Below are 12,727 nucleotides of genomic sequence, written 5' to 3'. Positions count from 1 at the left end.
CCACTACTCAAACTAGTTTTTCATCTGCAATTTTTGTATCTGTTAGCCATTCCTGGTAATTGGATCTCATTAAGCTCAAAAGAGTAGCCAGCCTACACCAGCTGAAAAGCAGGAAGCATTACCAAAGAGGATTACTCAGCACTTGCCCGCACCTGTAGAGAGCGGCCAAGAAAAGCCAAAGCACAAACCAAACTTACGTTAGCTACAGGAATCAAGGACAACAAAAAGTCCTTCTTCAGATATGTGGGAAGTCAAAAATAAGAATAGCCTTGTGCTCCTGAAAGATCCAACAGGGCAACTGACATCTGATGCCCAACAAACGGCCAATCTCCTAAATTACTTTTTGCATCGGTTTTTCACCCTCCCAGAAGGATCACACTGCCAGAAATGGCACAGACCAATCCAGGAGTGGGTGACGGGCCCAAAATCAATGAGGAGCGGGTGAAGAGACACCTTGAGGAACTGGATATTCACAAGTCCATTGGCCCAAACGGAATGTACCCCAGAGTCTTGAAAGAGCTGTCAGACATCATTGCATCCCCCTTGGCAGAGATATTAAAAAAAAATTGTGGTGCTCAGGCGAAATCCCAGATGACTGGAAAAGAGCCAACGTGGCCCTATCTACAAGAAAGGGAGAAGGGATGACCCGGGGAACTATAGATCAATCAGTATGATGTCCGTCCCTGGAAAAATCCTGGAGACAATTGTCAAGGGATCCATCAATACCAAACTAATGGAAGACAAGATTCTGAATGCCAGCCAACATGGCTTTGTGACTGGCAGGTCTTGCCTGACCAACCTCATTTCCTTCTATGACGAGGTAGCATGTGCCCTGGACAAGGGAGATGACATGGACATTGTATATCTGGACTTCAAGAAGGCCTTTGAACTAGTTTCTCATGATGTCCTCATGGTTAAGCTGAGGAACTATGGCCTTGATCATCATACGGTCTGATTGTTAGTCAACTGTCTATGGGGTCGGACCAAAGAGTACTAGTTGAAGAGAGCAAATCAAAGTGGCACAGGGTTACCAGTGGAGTTCCTCAGGGCTTGGTACTTGGGCCAGTACTCTTTAACATCTTCATCAATGATCTGGATTTGGGAGTCAGATGTGAACCGGCCAAGTTTGTGGACAATACCAAATTATGGGGGAAGGGCTAGGGATACAGGACAACTTGGACACATTCTCAAGGTGGGCCAACCAAAACTGGATGGCCTTCAATGCACAGAAGTGCAAGGTGCTGCACCTCAGTAAGAAGATCCCCCAGCATACTTACAGGCTTGGCAGTGCTACACTCACTAGCACCATGACCGAAAGGGACATGGGGGTCTTGGTTGACCACAAGATGAATATGAGCCACCAATGTGATGCTGTGGCTGGCAAAGCTAACCAAAATCTAGTGTGCATCCACCGATGCATCTCAAGCAAAACCAGGGAAGTCATCCTCCTGCTTTACTCAGCCCTGGTGAGACCGCAGCTGGAGTACTGCATCCAGTATTGGGCCCTCACTTCAGAAAGGATGTTGAGAAGCTTGAGAGAGTCCAAAGGAGAGCCACTTGTATGATCCAAGGCCTGGAGGGAAGGCTCTATGAGGAAGGAGAGGCTGAGGGACTTGGGACTCTTCAGTCTGAAGAAGAGATGGGTCATGGGAGACTTGGTGGCAGCCTGCAATTACATAAGAGGGGTACATCAGGACCTGGGAGAACACCTGTTCACCAGAGCTCCCCAAGGGATAACAAGGTCTAACAGCCATAAACTCCAGGAAGCCTGGTTTAGACTAGACATAAGAAAAAAGTTCTTTACAGTGCATGTGTCCAGGGTCTGGAACAAACTCACCCCAGAGGTGGTGCAAGCACCTACTCTGGACTCCTTCAAAATACAGGTGGATATACTTCTTGCTGGGGTCACTTGATACCAGCTGACTTCCTAAGAATCTAATAATCTCTCTCTTCTATTTGAGCTATAGCTTAAAACCTTAATTCAGGTGTGGTAATATTAGCTAAGGTATAGAAATGACTGATAGAAATTATCACAGACACTGTGAAAATGCTTGAAAAGACTAGATTTTGTTTTACAAATCTGAGTAAAAGATGTGCATTTAACTATAGAACCAACTACCAACCAACCAACTATAAAACCAATGACACAATATCTTTTGACTATTTTTCCTAGTTGGTTGTATTTTTTTTAACTTAATATATAAATCTAGCAAATGAGGACACTTTCCAATAAAGTTATATTTGTTTTTGCTTTGATCTTAACCTGAATAATACAGTGCTAGGCCCCTAGCATATTAGTAAAGCTTGTAATTTGTCTTTAACTGGAGAAAATTATGTGCTATTATATATGTGATGATGCACCACACCACCTGCAGCCCCCTTTTCAAAATCCTAGATCCGCCCCAGTATACACACACACTTTTTTTGTAAATATATGTTAAAGTTAAAGGAAGTGCCAGCTGTCCTGATTTGCTGATTTGATTTTTCAGTAGCATTTCCAATATAAAGCTGAGATTTTCAAAGCTGATTAAAGGGCTCATTAATAGGAAATGGGCATGTATGCCCCTTTTGAAAATTCCATTTTTAAATCTTTTCTCTAATGGTTTGCAAACCCTGAGAAGCTAATGTTTAATGTTTGGGGTCACTTTCATCATGAAAATTTTATCAAATACTGTATTTCAAAACCCAAGTGATTTGTCAGAGTGACCTCTGAGATTCATTTCTCCTTTATGAAGTTATTCACTCCTAAAAATCATCCACTATAAAATGTTTGAAATCAGTTTCTGACAATACAGGTTAGCCTTTTATTACTGCATGTAACTATAATAGTTAAATTGCTAACTGAAAATACAACTCAAACCAACTCAGACAGTAGATCAGTATATCAGGACTTTAGCAGTACCATTCATCAGCCCAGAGAAAGGAACCTAAGTACTGGCTGGAGAAAAATCAATTAATCAGAGCAGTCTGTCACTGTTTATAAAGTTACCCTTATAAACCATCATAATAAACTTTGCACTTGATGGAAATAGTGTCCTGGGAATGAATCAGGCTGTCATGAAGAAGGCTGATGTAAGTAGGATACATGCTTCTTTTATTGCAGAAGTTGGAAACTACAATGTGAATGAGGCAGGGAGCTGTAAGAAAAGGACAGTCTTTCTGTGATTTAGGCAGTTGAAAATTGCCCTGGAGAACTGCATTCTCTCACTGTTTATGTTGCAAATCCCTGTGTGATACCCCAGTCATTTGAACCAAACTTCACATAGTTGTCTACTAATAATGTGTTCCTAGTCTTCTGGGCACCAAATATGAACCCTATAAAATCTGATCTGTAGAAGTGCTGAGCGGTCATAGCTGCAACTAAACATAATGAAGTCATGCTCTGAAAAAAATAAAGTGCTAGAAAGTATTTATTTTTCAGGAAAAAATATACCATACGTGTTTCAGATGGGAAGTACAAAAATAATGGGAACATTTGACATTAATGTCCCTGTGCTTGTGTTCCTCATCTCCATAATGGAGATCATATGATCTTCTCACCCAACCGGGTGCTGTGAGGATACATTCATTAATATTAATAAAGCACTTAGATATTACAATGAAAGCCCATGGGAACATTAACAATTATGTTATAGAGCTGAATTAGAGAGAAGTGAAATAGATAAGGCATGGAAACCACACACTGAAAAATTAGGATAAGTGGAAAAGTGGAATAGCTACTTTTTTTCTCTAGCTCTGCCTACCTTTGAATGCATAACTTTGCAAAATTAACATTCTTTAATCTAATGTCCTTACAGGCAGTCCTTGACTTACGGTGTTTCAACTTAAGGTGATTCACACTTGCAGTGCTCCGCCATTTACACCCATGTTATTAATTGCAGTGCTGGATCCTCACACTTACACCATTACAGGGAAATTTACAATGAGAAAAAGAGGGCAGCAAAACAAACATCCCTGGATCAGTTTCTCAAAAAGCCATCAAGTGACCCTAAATCTCCCCAAAATCTGCCCAAAGAAGCCCTTCTGAATTCCATGACCCTGATGAAGGTGTTCCTTTACCTTTTGATTAAATAACATTTTGTTGGATTAGTTACTGTATTGCCCTGTTTAATCAATTTATATACACTTTGGAAAGCTTTTTACTGTACAGAGTAAATCATTTATAATTGATTTTAATATGGTGTTCATGGTCATTTTTGTAAAAAATTGGGTGTCAGGCCCTTGGTCAGGAACGTAACCCCTTATTATAACATTGTTTCTATTGGAAAATCAGATTCGACTTACATCGTTTCAACTTACAGTGCCTTTTCCAGGGACATAACCTGCCGTAAGTGCGAGGACTGCCTGTAGTTTGTGTGAGAGTGTGCATGTCTGTATTTAGTTATAGGGGAGAAATTTTGTCAAAAGGGAGAGTCTTGCAGTAAGCCTTGAAAGTGGAAAGGCACTGGTGACAGACTAGTGTCATATTTCTGGAAGCATGTGAACTAAATATCATTCAGAAAGGTTCACGGGCTATTCTGAAATATAAAAGTTGTGTCCAGATCAGTGGCAGATGGTAAAGCAAGGCATTCAGCCAGATTTGACTCCTACCCTGTGCTAAACAATACTCTGCCAGACCTAAATATTGGACCTAACACTTTAATTTGAATTGTAATATTATCACAGATTTTCAAGGAGCATTGTGTTAATAAGATAAGCATAGTAGTTAGTCACCTGTAAAATTCCAGACAAACTCATCATGTTTTGCTTTAGAGGCAAGCTGGATTAATCTATGTTAATTAGAAAGATCTTGGATATGTAAAAAACATACATTTTTTCTAAAAAATAAACCCCACACTTTAGCTTGTTTGCCTATGAAATCTTAGAATAAGTCCAAAAAGTAATTTTCTTCATTCAGTAGGTATTTGAAAATCAGCAGTATTTTTGGTCAGCTAATTAAATTAAACTTGCATCTAGCTGCATGATAGAACTGTCCAGCCAGCAGCTCTCCACAATGCTAACATAACCCAATTATATGCACTGGGACAGTCCATGAAAATAGCCCCTTTTGTAACACTGAGTAATCCCCAGGTATTACTGACGGTGAACAATATTGCATGCTTAACAAGATACGCCTTTTTAAAAGGTAAAAATAAAGTCCTCCATCCTTAGAGTGAACAGCCAAGCTGTGGCTACATGTATGTATATACAACTAAAGTTATACAGATTGTTGACCAGGGAAACATAAGTAGCAAGTTGTTAAAATGTGCCTAGTTAGAATTCATAGTTGCTGATTATCACTGTATTTACTCAAATATAAGATAAGGTTTCTTTCTCTTATCACCCTGGGGGAAAAGTTCCTCCTCTTCCATTTGCATACAAGGAAACCTCATTAAATACATTGTCTATCACTAAACTGCTGCCAAAAGCAGCATGTCTCAGTAATGCAACCCAATTATGAAGTTGATTTAAATGCAGCCAACACTGAGCATGCCTATAAAAGATATGACGCAGACTGGGCAAACATGTTGATAGAGTGTGTGTGTGTGTGTGTGGGTGTGTGCGCGCGCATGCATGTGCGTGTGTGTGAGAGACACACACACACACACACAGAGACAGAGAGAACCTCCCCCTGGTGCTACATTTGATCTTAGCCAAAAAGGCTTATCTGAATAAGATACATGCTGTTGACCATTGCAATCTCTCCTCCCCCCCGCCAGTGTTAAGTCTTTTTAAAGTAATGGGGAGCCATTACACCAAATACATTTTGATGTTCTCTTCACTTCCACAGCTGAGATACACTATCTATCCCATTTCCAATCATTCCTCTTTTTTCCTGTTTTTTCACCAACCTTAAGTGTCTGACAAACATCACCAAATGGAGACCCCCAATGGCTAACTCAAAATCCCTGTTTCCCCTTCTTCCAGCTTGTCTCATATGATTAATATGGCTCCACCCTCCATGAAGTGGAGCTGGACCAGGTTGCTCTGCTCCTTATCTGCATATACTTTTTGGAGGTTTCCAGGACTCATGACAAGAACACCCAGTTCCAGTCATGAGTGGGGGCACTAATTAAGATATGGCTATTTTGCTGGGGAGCATCTGGAGAACACACATACTGTGCAGTGGTGGGCTATTGGGTCACCATGGCTTGAAATGCTGTTGACTGTGCTGGGGACCAGCCCAATTAACTATATAGTAATTCATAAACTTTTTGGCTTTAGATTAATATCATGCATAGTTTGCATTGTATATAAGTAGGTACAGAAGTGCTACTTAAAAGTGTGTTTATGGAGTACCTATGCTAAAACTAGCAGCAGTTTCAAAAAAGGTAAAATGCACGAATTCTGGATGAACCAAATTTCTACAGGCATGTTTATTTCAAAGTCAGTGTTTTAAAAAACGTTATACTCATCTCCACATGGTAAGGGAGAGCAAAGCCTGACAGTAAGTGGGGCGGGGCTGAGAGTAGGGGGAGGGCTGACAGTAAGGTGGCAGGGGTAAAAGGGCTGCAGAGGGAGAGCAAGGGGATCATCTGACTTCCCTCCACTCCCAGATTTATTTTTCATGCTGTAGCAGTGGGAGGGGACAAATTCAAGGCAAACTTCCAATTCTATACTGGGAAAAATATAACAAATACATATATATTCCACATATAGAATCTAATTGTGTTGTGGGGCGAGGGTTGTCTTATATTCAGGGTAATCTTATATCCAAGCAAATATGGTAGTATAACATACCTAGATAGATAGATAGATAGATATTACAGTAATGCCTCAAGGCCCCAACTGAAATCAAAGCCCTCTTGCATCAAGCATTATACAATATGAGTATTGTATAATATACAGTATGAGGCAACCCATATAATCTAAATAGAGAAAAAAAAAAAGAGGACGGAAAGGAAAAATGTAGGTGAAGCCATCTGAGGAAGATCACAGCAGGCTGTGTAAGGGATAAAATCTGGCCTCCTATCTCCTGTCCAGTGTTTTGTTGTTAAACCACACTGCCTCTTGCATGCAAGTGTCTTGCCTTTCAAGGAAAAAATGTACAGATAAACAGAATGTTTAGCTTCTGAACACAATGTATATTTGGAACATGTTCATTTACTTTGTCTCTCTATATATAAGCCATTACAAAGAACATCAATATCAGGCACTTCAGACCCAGTGTAGTGTAAATATCTTAAAGCTAAAATACTTGAAGAGGGGGAATCAAATGAGGGAAGGCACAACAAACAACACAAAAAAGTGACTTGTAGCAAGGCAGTAGATGGAGATAGCTATTATGAGCAGTTGATGGACATTATTATTATGAGGAAAGATCTTACTAGTGACCTTATGATTCTCCTGTATCTTGGAACCTTTCCAGAATATGCAGTTATACCTGAAGTGACTTTTTGTAAAAACAAATGTAACAAGGCCCTTACACGATTACTCTGTGAGCTGCCCAAATCCTGATCAACTGAGTTCTAGGTTTCAGTCACACCTTCAATTTGAGTGGTACATCTGTGGGGAATGACCACACTCTAATGAAACAGAAGTTGGGTTAGGTGGATCAAGAGCTAATCCTGCCACGGAGTGGCATAACTTTGACCTGTATATTAAGTGCTTTAAGCCACTTAAAAATGCTACTGTAAAACCTCATAAATCCTGCACTCAAAATTCTGGAATTCTCAGAAATCTGGTAATGCAGGCAGGTGGCACCTGCCGCCCCTGGAGCTGCAGCAGGGAGCACAGTGGAGAGAACTGTAAGTGGGTGTGGGATGCCCCCCAGAGCCAGGAAGAGCCTGGTGCCGCCACCAGCCCTAGCCTGCAGTGGCAGCCTCTTCTTGTCTGGAGTGCAGATCTGGGGGCACGTGCCCCCCCCCCACAAGAAGAGCCTGGCACAACCCCCCAGCTTGCAGCCATCCCAGGGTGCATGTAGCAGCAAGACCCACACCCTCCCACCCTGCACCCCGGACTCACTTACAGTTCCCTCCATTTTGCTCCGTCCTGTAGCCCCGGTAGTGGCTGATACCACCTGCCTGCAGCTGCTGGACTACACCATGCCCCTCCCCACCTTCCCCAGCCCTAGCCTCACTTTTTCAAAAATCCAGAATTTTCAAATTTCCAGCAGGAGCTAGGTCCCAAGCATGCCAGATTTATGAGGTTATAATGTAATGTGTGGACAATCTAGAGTTTAAGAGCTCCAGAAGCCACCCAACATTGACATGTAACAAGGACCTAAGTACCCAGGTAATCCATAGCTCTACGTCCAGACACCTAAACACCTAGGACAGACAGATCTTCAGCTCTTGAAATCAAGCAAAGTTTATGATTTCCTCTTTTTCTGTCTGATAACTGTCCTCTCTTGGGTAATGCAGAGCTCACTCTTATCCAGCATATCTGATGTATTCTTGCTCCTCTCCTTTAACTAAACCTGGACAAACTGCCTCTTCTTCAGAAAGGCTTGTCAGTTTCAGCTCTTCTTCTCTAGGCAAGTCTAATCACCATCTTCTCTTCCAGGCAGGTTTGGTCCAGGATTCTCACACCAATCTTCTAGGAGAACACCTTGCAATTTGCCTTGAGAGATGGTAGCCAGAGAACCTCACTTCCTCTTTATCCAAGCTTCCTCCTCTTTTAGTTCTTCATACATTAAGGCAACCATTCAATGATATATTCAGCTTACCCATTATAACATTTGCTTTGTGGCCCCATGCCCTTCATATTCTTCACAGTTTCTACCTAAAAGGTGCTTTGTGCCTGAAAACCTGTCAAACTTCTCCCACAATCACATAGTTGGTCTCATAAAAGATATCACCAAAAAAAAAATAACCCACCAAAAAGTTGCCTTTCGTATGTTTGCTAGACCATTGTGGGCACTCCAACCTCCGAAATGTAGCCATTTAAATTATACATACCCTTTTTGCCTACATATAACAGTTGGCGCTGCAATATCCTGAGCAGTCTGAAGGAATATCAGGAGAGGTCTTTAGTAGGTTGTCCTGTCCCCAAGTCATCCCTAGTCAATAGAATACCTTGCATCCTTTTACATGAGTTGACTGTCTATGACATGACCTTTTGGAAAACCTAAGAATTATTTGCAAAAGTTCTCTTAAATTAACTCATTGGTAATAACTAAAAACATGTTCAAGAGATAATATTAGTTTAAAATAATCATCTGGAATGAAATCATGTAATGAGAATTAAAATGCCATGCTGAACTCAAAAATATAAGTTATCTTCAATTAGCTAGTCAGAAAATTGTCGTATCAGTTTGGGTGACCAGTTTTCCTAGAGTAAAGAAATTGTCCACAATGCAGAAAGCAGCAAATCTCCAACAAGTATACTTCATGCTTCTTAGGTTTAACATGGTATGTTTCACATTCTTTCAGAGAGGATAACTGTTTTACCAGGAAGTAATAATATTTTATATGAATTTTTTCAGAAAGAAAAACCTTTTTTGTTTTTTGTCCTGCTATCACCAATAATTTATCAACTTTTGGTTATTTGTATCCTGTTATCCAATTTATATATTTTAGTTATATATATAATGTGTGTATGTGTATGTAAATTCAAAGCAATGCATTGAATTTTCATACATCCAGTTGGTCTACTAAAAGGTATCACTTTGTAACCAAGAGTTCTAGTTTTTTGTATGTCTTTTTGTTTCAGACAGATACAGCTACCACGTATACCCCTGAAGCAATGCATTGAGCACTTTTGATCTTTTATATTTTTCTGTGGAAATAGATAAGAAAATACAATATTATATTACAAGAACATCTCTGCAAAATGTTTTTAGAATCAATTATATACTCACTAGAAGAACACCATCCCATTCAAAATGGTAAGGGCATTTCTCATTAATGTGCTGTATTGCCTTCTGAGGACAGCTCAGAACAGCAGAGGTCAAATTCAATAAGAACATGGCTATGATATCCTATTCTTAAGAAGATCAAATCTAGAGGCTGCTTTCTTGCAGAAATAGCCTCTGAAAATGTGAACAAGTTTCTTTACAAGAGACAAGATTCTTATCTAACTTTGGACATAATGACAATAAGGGTAATACTGTATTCTCCGCTAAGCATGAACACACCTTTTTCTAGTATTTGAATTAATTATCACATTTTAAACTTCTTAAAAATCCTGATGATACAGTAAATCCACACAGTTGTTTCTATAATGTTGAACATAACTGTAATTTACTAAATGGCTGTAGTGCTTTTATTTCCATGCTGCAAGTGACCATTTAATATATGCAGATATTTTTCCTTGTTTCCATGTATAAATTCAGATTTGTATGATTACTCAGTTCTTCAGTAAGTAAATTTTGGTATTTGATTCAAGCTGTGCCATAAGTGAACAGAAATTCATGGTTTCTAATACCTTATCTCTTAACATGCTTAGATAAAGTAGCTATAGTAAAAATAGTATGAGAATAGGTCATGCTAACTTGAATTGAAACCCTCCTCCAAAAACAGTAAATTCAAATGACAAAAGTGATTTTCATACTACTTTATTTGCTGCCAAAAAAAATCAAAATACATTTCTGTTTCATGAGTTTCCAAGAAAGCAGCCAGAGACTTGAGTACTAGGATCTAGATGGATATACCAAGGCATTAAGTCTTCATTTTTCTGTTACAATCAACATGGCTGTGATTTATTCTCTTATTTACATTAGGTGTAGCTGGCAAATTAAGAATGTAGTCTTGAGAAAGGGAAACCTCTATACATTGTAGATTTTCATTGTTATAGGGTCCAGAAGTCATTTAGTGCAAAAATCTAGGCATCTTCTGAGTAAATCAATTTTTTAAAATGTTTTGTATACATTAATTTACTTATGTTTGCATATGTTGGTCTACAAAAATTGTACCTGCAACGCTTGCACATTTAGTTGCTTGGAATGCGAACTTTATCTTTGCATACAATAATCAGGTAATTGTATGTGCACCCATTTATGGGACTATCTATTTTGCATTTAACATACAGAAATGTCAGCTGTGTGTAAAAAGTACGTAAGTGCTACCTCCCCTTAAATGTGTTATGAGCAGGTATTTTGGTGTAAGTGCACATTTAAAATGCCTTTCCAGGGCTTTAAGGCCAGATCCAGATGTACAGGCATGGGCAGTTTCTGGAGTTGCAAACCATGTTGCATGTTAAACCGTGCCCTGCACTCCTCGTTTGCAGCGCTTGAGAAATATTTGCTACCAGGATTTCCTGGTACCAAAATATAAACCCTGAAAAAAAGTGGCACAAAGTATACCAAAGTGCTGTGCACTAGGACAAACATGGAGACAGGGAAGCAGGCAGCCCAGGCAACTGCAGAGCCCCCACATTGAGGCACCCTGCACCCTGGCTGGGCTGCAGCGTGGCTTGGGACAGGAGGCAGACAGCCCATGCTAGCTTTCCCCTTGTTTCTGCATGCCTCAGTGAAAGGGCTCCACTGTGGACCCCCCCTGCTGAAGCACGTGTAGCCCTGGCGAGCAGCTGGCTGAGGCACTCTGCACCCCTCCTCGCTGCTCTGTGGCTAAAAAACCATGACAGATTCTCTAGGGTGAACATTTTCAAAATAACAGACTTCCCCTCAAACTCTTATGCTGGTCTAACTGCACTGCATATTATTGGGACATGTCATTTCCATTAAGATCCCTACATCAGTGTCACAATTAAGATTTGTGGGACAGCATCTCAACATGGTTGTGATCAAAGGAAAAAGGAGTTACCTTAGATACATCTAGCAAAGGTGTTACACAATGGAAATATGCCCATACAGACCAGAACTGGCTGAAAAAGCCAGACTGTAGGAATGAACTTTATCTGCCCACATTATTTCTTATACAGTTTTCAGTTAGAGCTTCAAGGCAGAACTCCCATTGAGTTTGCCTTTGGAGCTCAAGGTTTGGTTCAATGTTATAGGAAGCAATTAATTCAGTTTGAATAAGTCTTCACAGGAGGTGAAGATGAAAATAAGAATGATTAAATGAAAGTATTGTATTTGATTAAAGTTACATGAAATCTTATTGCCACAGCATGTAACAAGTAAAACCACAACCTTGGTGATAAATGTCACAGGAGATCGAAGTGAAAAAGTTTAGTTCACAATTCAAGGACAGATTCACTCCCTGCTACAGCCCTTAGTCCATGCTAAAAAAGGTCATCTCTGACTCACAGCTACAAAGATTTCTGAATGCAAAGAGTTATTGATAGTTCAGACTCCAGAGGATACAAGTAAATAGCATAATTTTTTCTCTAATATAGTAGTGTCCTCTGGGGTACACCGTGGGTAAATATAGATGAGGAAAATTTGAGTTTAGATACTCAGCAACTACAAAGGCCCAGTGCAAAAAATAAAGTAATAGCTTTTTAACATACCATGCTGGAATGTACACTTCAATATCTTTTCATGTACACTTAAATACAATTTCAACAGACACCTCATATTTTTTAATGCCTTTTGTGAAAAGTATGATGCTGTTGATAGACAAGCACCATCTTGTGACTCATTTATAATACTATACTACTAAAATTAATGAAGCTAAAGAAGTGTAAAATAAAACACAAAACTAAGCCAGTGAGATCCTGGATCTCCAGACAGAATTGTACATTCAGCAACTGTGAAAATCACTAAATAGAAGTTGCTAATTTTCAAAACCCCAGCTTGGAAGTCTTTGCATTTCTCTCTCTATACCCAAGTTTCTCCATCTGTGAAATGTAGAAATTGATTCTCCACCCATCTTATTCAAGGGAACTTGGGATATATGGATGC

The 12,727-nt window shown here is 39.7% G+C and overlaps 1 long non-coding RNA gene across 1 annotated transcript; it reads left to right on the top strand.

Moving 5' to 3' along the window:
- The first annotated feature begins 4,214 nt into the window (after positions 1–4,214).
- LOC109321947 lies at positions 4,215–12,459 on the top strand. Its single transcript, XR_002104243.1, has 3 exons — positions 4,215–4,353; positions 6,351–6,354; positions 12,448–12,459. It is a non-coding gene; the product is annotated as an uncharacterized LOC109321947 (long non-coding RNA).
- Positions 12,460–12,727: the final 268 nt, after the last annotated feature.

The sequence above is a fragment of the Crocodylus porosus genome, unplaced genomic scaffold, assembly GCF_001723895.1.
Source record: "Crocodylus porosus isolate Cpor-Errol unplaced genomic scaffold, CroPor_comp1, whole genome shotgun sequence".
Lineage (NCBI taxonomy): Eukaryota > Metazoa > Chordata > Crocodylia > Crocodylidae > Crocodylus > Crocodylus porosus.
Note: the sequence above shows the minus strand (reverse complement) of the source record. Positions and strands in the feature narration are given on the sequence as shown.